The sequence below is a fragment of the Trachypithecus francoisi genome, unplaced genomic scaffold (genome assembly GCF_009764315.1).
Source record: "Trachypithecus francoisi isolate TF-2019V2 unplaced genomic scaffold, Tfra_2.0 Lachesis_group10, whole genome shotgun sequence".
Lineage (NCBI taxonomy): Eukaryota > Metazoa > Chordata > Mammalia > Primates > Cercopithecidae > Trachypithecus > Trachypithecus francoisi.
In genome coordinates this window covers 99,838,519-99,854,002 of record NW_022681455.1, presented here as the reverse complement: position 1 = coordinate 99,854,002, position 15,484 = coordinate 99,838,519, and positions in this window count along the sequence as shown.

The following is a 15,484-nucleotide window of genomic DNA, read 5'->3' as shown; positions in this document are numbered from 1 at the left end:
AAAATCTAAGCAATGTATTAAGAATAGAAGTGAGTTGCTTTTGCTCTTCCACTGAGAATAGAACATAGGTTAAAACACTCTCTTGAGTAAGGGAGGCTGTGAGATTTAAAAAAAAAAAAAAAAAAAAAAGTCCCCAGAGAGGTAGCTAACAGAAGAGCTCTATTTGTAGGGTGCATTAAGCATCCCTACATAGGCTCATAAGTAAGATGACTGCTTAGGTATCCATCAGGGACACTCAAGGGTGAAAGAGGGCATTACTGATCATTTCAGTGGACCAAGAAGTATAAATCAGGACTACACCAAGCAAACTAAAATGTTGCCTATTAATGAGGCAAGAGTCTTTGTTTGTCTGACTGTCTTAGTCTGTTTATGTTGTTATAAAGGAATACCTGAGGCTGGGCAATTTATAAAGAAAAGAGGTTTATTTGGCTTGCAGTTCTGCAGACTGCACAAGAAGCATGGCACCAACATCTACTTCTGATGAGGGCCTCAGGAAGCTTCCATTCACAGTGGAAGGCAAAGGGAAGCTGATGTGTGCAGATCACATGGTGAGAGAGGAAGCAAGTGAGAGAGGAGGTGCCAGGCTCTTTTCAACAACCAATTCTCCCATGAAATGAGAACTCCCTCATTCCCATGAGAATAGCACCAAGCCATTCATGAGGGATCCACCATCATGACCCAAACACCTCCCACCAGACTCTACCTCCAACATTGTGGATCAAATTTCAACAGGAGACTTAGCAGGGACAGATAAACCATAGCTAAACCATGACAAGAACAGACTTGTGTTTTCCCAACATTGTTGAGGCATGAGAATCACTTTGGATGTTTACAGATTCTTGAGCCCGCTCCCAGAATTACCCAATCAGAATCTCGGGAATAGAGATCCCCAAACTTATATTTTAACAATACCACCAAGTAATTCTTAAACACACTAAAGTTTAAGCACCAATGATTGACATAGTCAAGCTCAATGTTTTAGTGTGTGTGTGTGTGTCTGTGTGTGTGTAAAATTCACATAAAAATTTTAAAACTAAAATATCTCAACGATACGACTAAAAACATCAAAACTTGGAATAAAAGGACTCCATTGATCTCATGTATTAATGTATATGGTATATGTTTGTTGAATCCCTAGCAAATATAAATAACTTGATGATTTTTTTTTTTTTTTTTTGATACGGAGTCTCTCTCTGTCCCCCAGGCTGGAGTTCACTGCAAGCTCCACCTTCTGGGTTCACACCATTCTACTGCCTCAGCCTCCGAAGTAGCTGGAACTACAGGCACCCATCACCATGCCCAGCTAATTTTTTGTATTTTTAGTAAAGACGGGGTTTCACCGTGTTAGCCAGGATGGTCTCGATCTCCTGACCTCGTGATCTGCCCGTCTCAGCCTCCTAAAGTGCTGGGATTACAGATGTGAGCCACTGCACCCAGCCGATACATATTTTTAAAAGAAAATTAATGCATTCTCTTCTGTGTATGAATTTGTAGTCTAGTGTGGGAGGCTATAGAGAAATAACAATACTAAAATAAGTAGTCATAACAATTTACACACCAAAAATGATGAGGGAATTAAGCATTAAAGGTAGATTATTAACTTCCTGAGGGCAAGGTCTCTGTCCTGTGCAAAATACAATATGGGATGGTGAACCATCCTGGTTTGCTGAGGACTGAGAAGTTTCCCAAAAAGGACACAGGACTTTCGGTATTAAAACTAAAAGTCTCAGGCAAACCAAGAGAAGTCAATCAATCATCCTGTTATTGAAAAAAGCAAGCAAACGAGATTCCAATAAAATGAATGTGTACATGAATGATGTTAGTAGAAAGTATTTACTCATATTGAGTTCTACCATTTTTTAAGTTCCTTATATGCATTATCACAATAAGGGTCTAAGCTAACTGACAAAAGAAGAAACTGAGGCTCAAAGACGTTAATTACTTTGTCCCATTTCCTATAAATTGGAAGTGGCTGAACTGGTACTGGGGTAGAAGTCCAGAGCTGTTTGAATCCAAAGACACTGAGGATAAGGAAAGATAGTGCTCTACATTGTTTGTTAGAAAGGGAAAGAAAGCTGAGATTAAAATTGAATTGTTCATCTTAAGGAAAGCACCAGTGTTTTATGTAGGGAAAGACATTTTGTTTTTCTTAACATACACATATGCCCAAGATAGTTCACTTGCCTCCCTCCCTTCCAGCAGCTGCTTTGAAGCCCACTAGAGGCTCCAGAGGGAGCCGAGCTGTTTCTAACAGCTGTTTCTCAAACACCTAACTTCATTTTCAGATCAGAGCTGGGGTATGAAGCTCTTAAAACCTGTGCTGCTTCAATCAAATGAGAGCAGAGGCAGCCAAAACAATCAGCACCTCTCCAACAGCCTATTTGAATGTCTCTCTGTGTACTGGGTGCCTCAGGCATAATGTCGTGTGGGACTGTTTATTAAATCTATTTTCAACTTCTCTCCCCTTCACTTCTCTCTAAGACCTACGGAGAGAGAGAGAGGAATCTCTGGTTCTGACTCCCTCTTCCCTCTTCCTTTCTTTTTCTTTTTTTTCTTTTTTTTTTTTTTTTTTGAGACAGAGTCTCACTCTGTCACCCAGGCTGGAGTTCAGTGGCGCAATCTCAGCTCACTGCAACCTCCACCTCCCGGGTTCACGGTTTCACCGTGTTAGCCAGGATGGTTTCTATCTCCTGACCTCGTGATCCACCCGCCCCGGCCTCCCAAAGTGCTGGGATTACAGGCCTGAGCCACCGAGCCAGGCCTCCTTTCTTTTTCTATCTCTCCTTTTTTTCCAAGATAAAGTACTTAAATTTCAAAGAGAATGAGAAAAATTATGAATCTACCCCTAAAATGCTAGATTAGCATTTTATCATATTTGATTACAACCTTTTCATAAGAAATTAAATGCTGCAGATAGGGTGGAGACCTTAGTCCCACCCTAGTTTATTTCCCTCCTTTGCCTCCAGATGCAACATTATAAAGAAGCTGTTTATCCTTTCCACCCAAGTGCATACACTTTTATTAATATGTATGTGCCCATAACCAATAGGAAATAGTATTGTGTGAATTATATTTGTACTCTCTATTGATAGCTTTATACTGTATACTTCTACTTGGATCTAAAGTTTTCATTAAACATTTTTGTTTTTATAGTCACAATCATATGGATACATGACAACTTGTTACATTGATTTTAGTTGTTTTATGTTATTCCATTACATGAATATTGCACTGTTTTTCTCTTTTATTCTCTAACGTTAAATTCTTAAGTTATCATTTTTTCTCCCTCTTGCATTTCTGTGTTTCAATAATAAACCTATGAGTTAGATGTTACTGTATGATTTCCATAGTACATATAAAGAAATCAAGTTTGAGGCATATCAAATAATAAGTGAAATTTTTACTGCTCATAATTGAACTACAGGAATTAAGAAGCAGGTCCAAGGTGCCTTAGAACTGTTTTTCATACACAAGAGACTCCTCAAGAAAGGAAGAAAAAGAAATAGCATTTCTGGACTATTGACCAAGAAGCCTCTGATGTTCCCCAGCTTGACTAACTTTAGATAGACTTCTTCCCAACGACAGCCCCCATCTCCTTTTTCTTCTACTAAAGAAACTTTATTTTACTTTAGAAAACTTGTAATTGTGCATTCTTTCTCCGTCCTTTTGAGATGTAAATCTTTTCCCAGCCTCTTGCTAGTTTTACAACCCAGGAAAGTCTTTCTCAACAACCTGGACCCATCCTTTTGAAATGTAATTATCAAGAAAGATAGGATCCCTGTCTCCCAGCCTCTATGGGAGGGTAGGAGCCTAACTTCCATAAGTAACAATTAGCAAACACTGAGGGCCTGATCACATTGGTCAGTCTTACCCCTAATGTGCTCCAGAGCTTTTCCACTAGCTCACCCAAAGCCCTTAAAAGTGCTCCTGTCTTTTGTTTCAAAGAAGTTGAGTTTAATCTTTCTCCCCTAATACAGTCCTAACCTCCATTGCAATAGTTTTTAGTAAAGTTTTCCTTACCGTGTAGGGTGCAATTTTTTTTTTTTTAAGTATCCACCAAGTGCCATGTGCTAATTTTCACTTGCAGAAACAAGTCAGACTCTCTCAGAGAAGGTGATTATCCAAATCAGGCCACTTGCTTCCCCTTTTCATGTTTCCAATATTTACTAAAGAGCAAAATACAGAGATATCGATTTTCTAAAAATTTTAATATCAGCAAAATCCTTTTTCAAACCAATAGTCAAAGGTATCAAATTTAAGGACACAACCATCTTTGGTTCTCATTCTATCATTTCCTCTAGAGTTCAGAGCATTGCTGGTATTCTTCCTGACCCATAGCCCTGAAATCACCCAGGTACCACTCATATAACACACATCTTTCTATCAGAGGCAATAATCGTTAATCCTAGACTCTACTGCTGCATACCTAGTCACTCTACTGCCTTGCAAGAAAAAAATTCTGGAGGCCCTGTAGAAGCAGTAGTATCCTGCCAGAATATCCTTTCCCAGGCTCTGTATAAGTGATACGGTGACAGAATAAGTCATCCCATTTCAGCCTATTGACTTTTATGTGGTACATCATGCTTACTTATTCTGGTGACATTTCCTAAACAGTATAAGTAGACCTCATTATCTAGAAGGTAAATGTATGCAGCCAGAAGCAAGAAATGTTTCCAGAGCAAGCACAGAGCTTTGAATTATAAGACAAGTGTGCTTTACCAACTGTGAGCGAAGGATTAAAGAGTAGGGTAGAGAGGAAGACATTAAGAAAAAAATATGTGGCAAGGAAGGATGAGGCTCTAGGTACACACTGGAGAGTAAGAAAATCCAAAGAAGAATTGTGCTTGAACCTCTATCTAAATGCTACCTCCACCAGTTCTCACAATTACAGCTCTAAGTCAAAGAAAATGACTGAGGTGACTGTCAATCGTTCTAGAGGTTTATTTTGCCAAGATTGAGGATGCACCCAGGGGAGAAAACAAAAGCAAAAGCACAAAATCACAGGAACACCTGTGATCCATGCTTTTTCCAAAGAGGGTTTGGGGACTTCAATATTTAAAGGGGAAAGAGTGAGTAATAGGGGGAAGAGGAAATTTAAAAAAAAAAAAAAAAAAAAAAAGGAGGGTAGATAGAAGGGGCAAGCTGTTGCATTCTTTTGAGGCTTTGATCAGTGTTCACTGAATCCACGTTTTACATGTGATAGGAGGTGGTGGAGAAAGAGTCAGTGATGCATGCATCTTAGTCCTGGTGAATCTGCATTTTTTTTAAGAAAGAGTTTTGCTCTTCTTGCCCAGGCTGGAGTGCAGTGGTGAGATCTTGGCTCACTGCAACCTCCACCTCCCAGGTTCAAGTGATTCTCCTGCCTCAGCCTCCCGAGTAGCTGGGATTACAGGCATGTGCCACCACGTCTGGCTAATTTTGCATTTTTAGTAGAGATGAGGTTTCACCATGTTGGCCAAGCTGATCTCGAACTCCTGACCTCAAGTGATCCACCCGCCTTGGCCTCCCAATGTGCTGGGATTACAGGCATGAGCCACAGCGCCCAATCTGCATTTTTACATAAGATAAAATGAACATATAGTAGAGGAAGAAGTCAAGTATGTGTTTGTCTCAGTGAGCAGAGGGATGACTCCTAGGCTTGTCTTTGTCCTGTACCTGTAAAGATAATTTACATTATCAGGGTGAAAATTCAACAGAACTGTTTTGGGGTAAAGATCTATGGGCCCACAAGGAATTTCCTTGTGAGCAATTTGTGAGGGAGGTCCCCTGGGGAGGTATATAGCCTTCCATCTTTGCCACTATCTATTTAGGAACAAAATGGGAGACAGTTTTGCATGACGCAGTTCCCAAGCCTGACTTTTCCATGTGGCATAGTAAGTTTGGGGTCTTGATTTTTTTTTTTTTTTTCCTTTCACACAGCCATAAATGAATCATCCTATTACCTTGATGGTTAACATTGCTACTTCTTTCTTTGGTAGGCAATATATACAGTAAACCTAAATCAGAGAAAAGTTAATATAAGGTTTCCAAAACCACATCTGATACATAGAAGATACTTAATACATGTTTTCTAGTTGAGGCAGAAGAGTGATATGTAAATAAAAATTCCTCACAGTTTTATCATCTCATGGACAGGGACCTTGGAGGGAAGTAAATCTGGCTGGTATCTCCCACAGGGATGGCCAGCAAGAATCGTAATTACCATGCAACGTACACATTGTGTTCAAAGGTGTTTGCTTTCCACTTTCATATCCACAGGGCTTATCAGGGTGCTGGTATGTAGCAAGTGTTACACAAATACATATTAAATCTCTGAGTTGAAAGGACACAGAGACCATGTCTCAGGAAGGGCCTAAGGTAAGTTGTCATAGATAGAGCTCTGTATCTAACACACATAAGATCTAACACACACAAGATCTAACACACATAATCAAATATGGAACCAGAGAATCAGAGATGTTGAGAGTGAACTAACAGTTGAGTGGGCAGTACATAGTGGTTTGAACACTTTCCAACAATGCAAGCCCAATATCTGAAGTCTTACCTCTCATTAATGAACACATGAGTATTTGAGTCATTTATACCCAAAAGAGATGGAATAGGGGAAGCCTAGGAATTTTCACCAGGTCACTGAATAGTACCACCTTTTAGAAAAAAGCAATTATTCCTCTTTTCCATAAAATAAACTTGGTTACTGGAAGTCATCCAAGATTCTTCCACCATTTGACCCTAAGGTTAAGGATATATTCTTCTTTCTCTTCTATCCCAGTGTATAAGGCTAATCTAGGAGTCAATGAACTTAACTGGCTACCGTTCACAAACACCTGTACTGTAACATCCAGATGTAAGATTAAATGAGATACAACACAAAGGGCTGAGCACAGCGTCTAGCACATAAAAAGCATTGAATTCAGATTGGCTTTGACAATTGTATAAATAAGGGGGGACTATGCTTTTATATTTGGAGACAAGAAAACAATTTCTTAATAAATATTACCAACAAGTGGCAGGAAGGTTTATTCAGACAGGAAGGTTTATTCAGATGGGGCAACAACATTAACGTGCAATTTTTTTTTTTTTTTTCAAATGGAACTTACTTTTTAAGTGATGGAGACATGCACTTGGGGGTGGGTGGGTGTGAGTTTTCATTTGTGTTTTGAAATCCCAAATTAATGAGCATGATAAACTGTTATTGCTGTCACTGGCTTTACCCCAAGTGGCCAAGTGGCACTGTCTGACTCTCTGAGTCCTTGGTGGGTCCTCCCAACCTTCCCCTAACCTCCACCCTTTCCCTTTCCACTGACTTAGGACAGCCCTTGTCGATGAGCCAATCACAGTGGGAAAGGGGAAAAGTGCAAATTTTATTGTTGTTGCTGATTTTTTTTTTTTTCTGTATATGACATGCATTTATAGTAGAGTAAACTCAGGAAAACTCCTGTAACCGGAAACTTTCTGTAAGCTTCTTGAGAGGGTTAATAGACAGTAACAAGAAAATTCACATTTTCCCCAAACACTGCTCAAGACAAGCACATTTTACTATTTTTCAAAGCCTAACGTCTCCATCCAGGGAAAACAAATTCAATTATTCTGTAGCACATGTGGAACATTAGGTTCATCCACACACCAGGGATTCTGAGCACACTGCAGGAAATGGCAGGGACAGGATCCTGCCGGCTGGCCATAGAACGCTAGAGGAAGGTTTGCACGGCTCATTGTTACTGCGATTCACAGAAATCCTCTTTTCCATCCAAGCAATTTGCTCTTCTAGAATGTATTTTTTTTTTTGGTCTTGCATGTCCTTTCAATGAATGGAATGTATTTTTGAAGCATATTTTGATTTGCCTAAAGCAAGTATTTACCACACACTGTAAAATCCAGACTGCCAATGTCTCAGGATTGTTTGACATTTAGTCTCCCAGTGATACACTGACACAACCCAACCATATAGAAGTCAAGGGGTGTGAGGTAGGGGTGTGGGGGGTGTTTAAACCACAGCCAAACACTGGAGATCCTTCACATGCCTCAAATTTTAGGAAGTTTCAGATGGAAAGGAAATACTGATGGTCTTCACTTTCATCTCAAATGCAAAAAAACCTTCACTAACTCTGCAAAACAATGAAAATAAAGCTATTAAGTCCTGCCTCAGAATTACAAAATTTTCCCCAGGTAGGTTGAGACTTGGACACAAATCCTGACTGAAGTTTAGTTGGACTGTGAGTTTGTGGGCAAGGTCTTGATGATAGCGACAGGAGGCAGCCAAATGCCTTGGCAGATGAGGAAAGCCCCTGGTAAAACCGCACCTCCAAGCTGAGGACAGTTTGGAGCCTGATAGCCAAGCAACAGGTTAAATCCTCGAACTGGATTGAGAACTTGTCTTCCTATTTGGAATGCTTTTCTCTAATTGGTCCCCACCCTTCACCTATTTTACATATACCTACCCTCTACTAATGAGTTTTCTATACTGTCATGCCCACCTTTGAGGGCTGTCTTCGCTTTAACCTTTTCTGCATACTCACAAACCAATCAGTACACACTCCCCATTCTGAGTCCATAAAAGGCCCTAGACCAAGCCACCTGGGGGAACTTTCCTACCTTCAGGTAGGGGCACCGGTCCCCCATTCCCTCTCCACTGAAATCTATTTTCACCCCTCAATAAAATTCTTCTCTGCCCTTTTCATCCTTCAATGTCTTGCATATCCTCATTTTTCTTAGGCTCAGTACAGGAGCTCTGGAACTGCCAAACGTGGGTACAAGCTATAACACAGGTGAGTTAGAGCACACCAGCATGGCCGAGTGAGGACCAGGCAGGGTGTCACTGGCTGAGGGTCCCTGGCTTGTGAAGTGACTGAGAAGAAAAATCCTACATCATTGTTAAACCAGCAGGAAGCAGAAATTTTGAAGTGATGCTCACTGTCTGTAACAACATTCTCCAAATGGTAAGGATGGCTGCTGCTTAGTAGCCGATGAGAAAGGAGGCTCCTAGCTTAGTAGTTCTCAAACCTTGCTGCTCACTAGAATCCATTGAAGAGTTTCAAAAACACCTGATACTCAGAACCCAGCATAAACTGAAGTAGAGCTCTGGTGAGTGCTTGGCATTTGTATTTTTAAAAGCTTTCTGGGTGAATCTAATGTATAACCATGGTAACATAAGCAGATCTCAACAAAGTATTTTTCGAGCCCATTGTATCCCCAGTTATAACTTTTGGACTATGTTGAACAAACTTAATCTGTACTTGTTCATTGCTATAATCAAAGGCCTGACTCATTTCAGGAATTCATTTGTATGAAATTATTAAAGTATGCCAACATATAAAATCCTAAGTTTCAGCAGTTAGCAAAAATATTATGATAAGTTTTTCTCCTACTCTGTGCAACTGACTACTCAAAAACCCTAATATTGGCATAGTATTTGATAAGTCATTCAACTTTTTTTTTCTTTTTTTTAATTATACTTTAAGTTCTAGGGTACATATGCACAAACGTGCAGGTTTGTTACATATGTATACATGTGCCATGTTGGTGTGCTGCACCCATCAACTCCTCAGCACCCATCAACTCATCATTTATATCAGGTATAACTCCCAATGCCGTCCCCCTCCTCCCCCCTCCCCACAATAGGCCCTGGTGTATGATGTTCCCCTTCCCGTGTCCAAGTGATCTCGCTGTTCAATTCCCACCTATGAGTGAGAACATGCGGTGTTTGGTTTTCTGTTCTTGTGATAGCTTGCTGAGAATGATGGTTCCCAGCTGCATCCATGTCCCTACAAAGGACACAAACTCATCCTTTTTTATGGCTGTATAGTATTCCATGGTGTATATGTGCCACATTTTCTTAATCCAGTCTGTCACTGATGGACATTTGGGTTGATTCCAAGTCTTTGCTATTGTAAATAGTGCTGCAATAAACATACGTGGGCATGTGTCTTTATAGCAGCATGATTTATAATCCTTTGGGTATATACCCGGTAATGGGATGGCTGGGTCATATGGTATTTCTAGTTCTAGATCCTTGAGGAATTGCCACACTGTTTTCCACAATGGTTGAACTAGTTTACAATCCCACCAACAGTGTAAAAGTGTTCCTATTTCTCCACATCCTCTCCAGCACCTGTTGTTTCCTGACTTTTTAATGATTGCCATTCTAACTGGTGTGAGACAGTATCTCTTTGTGGTTTTGATTTGCATTTCTCTGATGGCCAGTGATGATGAGCATTTTTTCCTGTGTCTGTTGGCTGTATGAATGTCTTCTTTTGAGAAATATCTGTTCATATCCTTTGCCCACTTTTTGATGGGGTCGTTTGTTTATTTCTTGTAAATTTGTTTGAGTCTTTATAGGTTCTGGATATTAGCCCTTTGTCAGATGAGTAGATTGCAAAAATTTTCTCCCATTCTGTAGGTTGCCTGTCCACTCTGATGGTAGTTTCTTTTGCTGTGCAGAAGCTCTTTAGTTTAATTAGATCCCATCTGTCAATTTTGGCTTTTGCTGCTGCTGCTGTTGGTGTTTTAGACATGAAGTCCTTGCCCATGCCTATGTCCTGAATGGTATTACCTAGGTTTTCTTCTAGGGTTCTTATGGTATTAGGTCTAACATTTAAGTCTCTAATCCATCTTGAATTAATTTTTGTATAAGGAGTAAGGAAAGGATCCAGTTTCAGCTTTCTACTTATGGCTAGCCAATTTTCCCAGCACCATTTATTAAATAGGGAATCCTTTCCCCATTTCTTGTTGTTGTCAGGTTTGTCAAAGATCAGATGGTTGTAGATGTGTGGTATTACTTCTGAGGACTCTGTTCTGTTCCATGGGTCTATATCTCTGTTTTGGTATCAGTACCATGCTGTTTTGGTTATTGTAGCCTTGTAGTATAGTTTGAAGTCAAGTAGTGTGATGCCTCCAGCTTTGTCCTTTTGACTTAGGATTGTCTTGGCAATGCGGGCTCTTTTTTGGTTCCATATGAACTTTAAAGCAGTTTTTTCCAGTTCTGTGAAGAAAGTCATTGGTAGCTTGATGGGGATGGCATTGAATCTATAAATTACCTCGGGCAGTATGGCCATTTTCACAATATTGATTCTTCCTATCCATGAGCATGGAATGTTCTTCCATTTGTTTGTGTCGTCTTTTATTTCACTGAGCAGTGGTATGTATTTCTCCTTGAAGAGGTCCTTTACATCCCTTGTAAGTTGGATTCCTAGGTATTTTATTCTCTTTGAAGCTATTGTGAATGGGAGTTCATTCATGATTTGGCTCTCTGTTTGTCTGTTACTGGTGTATAAGAGTCATTCAACTTTTTATAAGTCATCATACATAATTTGTTTTAAAAAGTTACAAAGATATATATGTTTTACAGAAGGTCAGGCATGGGCAGGGCAGGAGAGGGCTCCCCTCACCCCACCAAGAATGTCAGGCGACCATCAGGTGATGGTCAGGCAGTTGTTACACTGTTTCTCTAAAATAATAATTGGTGGCAGCCAGAGCCAGGGAAAGGCAGTCTCCCAGTAGATAGACAAAACCTGAAACTAGTGATCAGCAGCTTCCCAGTAAGTTCTCAGGAGTTGGGCAAGTGGGCTGAAGCATGGGAATTGAGAGGCAAAATGGCCAAATTTAACTGGTCTATGACCTTCCTCTGGGAACATTCGACTGGTAAGGGAGGAATGCCTCAAGTGAGCATGCATACAACTCCAGTAAACACACTGTGCAACGGGGCCTCTCCCAAATGCCGGCAGATCACTGCACAGGCAGACAGCCCACCTCAAGGGGAGAATCAGGGTAGATGGGATGCAAGACCCCAGAAGTATGCCAACATATAAAACCCTAAGTCAAGGGTCAAACCACTCACTAGATCTCTCAAGTCGCCCACTTGGCACTCTTCTAAATGTATTTTACTTCCTTTCATTCCTGCTCTAAAGCGTTTTAATAAACTTTCACCCTGCTCTACAGCTTGCCTCAGTTTGTCACTCTGCCTTATGCCCCTCCCTCTCATTCTTTCTTCTGAGGAGGCAAGAATTGAGATTGCTGCAGACCCATAGGGATTCGCTGCCACTGACATATATATACAAGGTATTAATCACAGTGCAGTTCATAGATTTGGTAAGTCAATTATGATATAGCCACATAATGGAATTCTTTGTAGACATTAAAATAATGTTATTTTTAATATAGAAAGCTGTCCATATTATTGATAAGGAAAAAAGCATATTAAAAGCAGTATGAATAAAACTATCATTTTGATTAGTTGATAAATGAATATGTGTTTATGTTTGCGTGTCTTCCTAGAAAAATTCAAGAAATATAAACATTTACATGATTTTCTTTCTTTCTTTCTTTCTTTCTTTTTATTTTTATTTTTATTTATTTTCAGGGTCTTGCTCTGTCATCCAGGCTAGAGTGCAATGACGTGATCTCAGCTCACTGTGACCTCTGCCTCCCCGGTTCAAGTGATTGTCCTGCCTCAGCCACCCAAGTAGCTGGGACTACAGGCATGAACCACCACATCCGGCTATTTTTTGTATTTTTGGTAGGGTTGAGGTTTCACCATGTTGGCCAAGCTGGTCTCGAACTCCTGACCTCAAGTGATCCACCTGCCTTGGCCTCCCAAAGTGCTGGAATTACAGGCGTGAGCCACTGCATTCTGCCCCGTAACATGGTTTCCCATGGAGTATAAAAACAAGAACAGCTTTCATTTTCTTCTTCTCTCTTTTCTTTATTTTCCTCAATTACATGTTATTTTAATAATTGCAATTTATTTACATGTAAAAGGTTGGGAGCAGCTATATCTCATCATTATTCCAAGTCCATCTTTATTTCAGAATCCTTATTTGTGAATAGGGTTAGACCAAGACACAAAAGTGGAGAAGTTGAATTTTGATGCCCTTTTGCACACACGAGTCAGTCGCAATTATTTACATTGATCACTCCACCACCTAAATTCCCACTATCAATCCTGCTCCTTGCCTCATAGAAAACCAATGACTGAGACGACGACTATTGCCAAGGAAGAGGGCTTTAACTGGGTGCTACAGCTGATGAGATGGGAGCTAAGTCTCAAATCCATCTCCCTAATTGACTAAAACCAGGAGTTTATATAGTGATTTGTAAGAAAACAGGAACTAGGGAGGAGAAAGGAGGCATCTGCCCCTGTGATCTGGTGAGTTTTAGTGGTCTGGTGCGTTTCAGTGGTCTGGTGAGTTTTGGTGATCTGGCGAGTTTCAGTAATCTGGTGAGTTTCAGTGATCTGGTCAGTTTCAATTCTTTGGTACTTTTTCTGAGAGGCCAGAAGGTCCTTTCTTGAGGAAGGGACTCATATACAACAAATACAAATAAGGGTAAATGTCTATGTCTATCTAAAAGAAACGTTTATGGGAGTATCAGGCCAGTTTAACCACCATAAATTGATAACTTTGGCCCAGTACATCCAGTTACATCCTCAAAACCTATTTCTTCAGGACTTCTGCTTCCATATGTAAAGAGGCCAAGTATTTTGGAATAACTATTTCTTAATGTAAATTTATGTAATGCCTACCTTGTCATCACTCTCAGGAATAGCTGCATTTTGAGGTATGTATCAAAACACAGAAGTGCCTGTAATGTGACATGACAGTTTTCAAAACCAGGACCATAGTGAGGATGTGATAGGGGGAGAAAGGGTATAGGATGGGGTAGAAGTAGAGACTAATAATGATAGCTGGAAATATCTGGATGCCTTCTTTGTGCCTAAGCACTGTGGAATACACTATTACTATGTCCATTTCATAGATGAGAAAACAAATGTTTAAGGAGTTTAAAACTCACCCAAGAACACATAAATAATGAGGGGCAGAGACGGGATCACATCAAGGCGGTCTGGCTTTAGTTTCTGCTGTTTGACCAGCTATACAACAATGTGCATATGTATTTCTAGAGTTTGTAAAACTCACAGCTCAATTTGACTGGTTCTCAAGTATCTTTTATCTTCTAAGCTAGCAGTTCTCAAAGTGCAGTTCCTGGAAGAGCATCACTTGAGATCTTTTTAGAAATGCAAATTCTTGAATCCTACCCCAGACCTACTAATCAGAACCTCTGGGGTTGGGGTCCAGAATCTGTTTAGCGAGGCCCTCCAGATAAGAACCAACCACTGCTCTGAATGCTTGATCACAGGTTCACAAGCTGATATGGTTTAGCTGTGTCCCCACCCAAATCTCACTTAACATGTAATAAATCCCCATATGTCAAGGGTGGGGCCAGGTGGAGATAATTGAATCATGGGGGCGGTTTCCCCTGTGCTGTTCTCATGGTAGTGAGTAAGTCTCATGAGATCTGATGGTTTTATAAATGGGAGTTTCCCTGCACAAGCTCTCTTGCCTGTCACCATGTAAGACATGATTTTTCTCCTCATTCTCCTTCCGCCATGATTATGAGGACTCCCCAGCCATGTGGAACTGTGAGTCAATTAAGCTTCTTTTCTTTGTAAATTACCCAGTCTCAGGTACGTCTTTATTAGCAGCGTGAGAACAGGCTAATATAGTAAATTATGTAATTTCACCCCATAACAGACTTTTAATGTCAGTTCATAATTCCAGATGAGGAAACTGGGGCATAGGGAGCTGAATTAATGTTCCCCAAAAGGCACAGCTAGTAGGTGATAAGGCTGGAAATCTCAGCCCTGTCTGTAAGGGCTCCTGCTGAGGTGGTATGAATGGGATTGAGCATGTCTTTTGACTCTGCCACTAATTGCAAGGCAACCTTCTTTGTTTGCGTGTAGGCCAAGCTATTAAAAACACTCTACAAAGACATGCCAAGGAATACAATTTAATGGGAAACTTAGATACATGTGGGCATTTATCTCATAATAAAATTCTACTTATGAAAGGATGCTATAGTGTAATTAGACGCCGGGAGGCCAGAAAGGAAAAAAAAAGTGGCTCTTATTTTAACTGCTTCACAATAATGGAGTGTTGCTGGAGAGTTATTCACACAACAGATGCTGTGAAGATATGTGCTGATTCTGTAGGTTGCTACATAACCCCACTGCAACAGAGCCTCCAGTCCTTATGCACATAGGCATAACTTCTCCCTAAGCAATATCTAATGCTCGCAGTAGAACTATAAATTGCAGCTAATGGGAGAAAATGCAACTCCTTCATTCAGAATTTCTGAAAATATTTGCCTGCGATGTTTTGTGCAACAGAGATTGCACTAAGAAATAAAACAAAAAAGATAGTATTTATTCTGGGGCGGCTTCATTTGGAAAGCCAGATTAGGGAGGGTAATCAAATGCATTTCACTTTTACCTAGTAAATAAGTTAAATGGTCCCTGTGGTTATTCATGAAAACTTTTATGCTATGTTCATCAATTACCAAACAGCTTGAACATAGCAGAGGTAAATTAACTTTCTGAAATCCACATGGCTTGGCTTGCCAAAAGGAGTGTATACATTCACAGCATTTTCATTGGTTTAAAGTTCACCCAAAATACTATTAGCTTGGAGTCCAATTTTGAACTGTCAAGGGG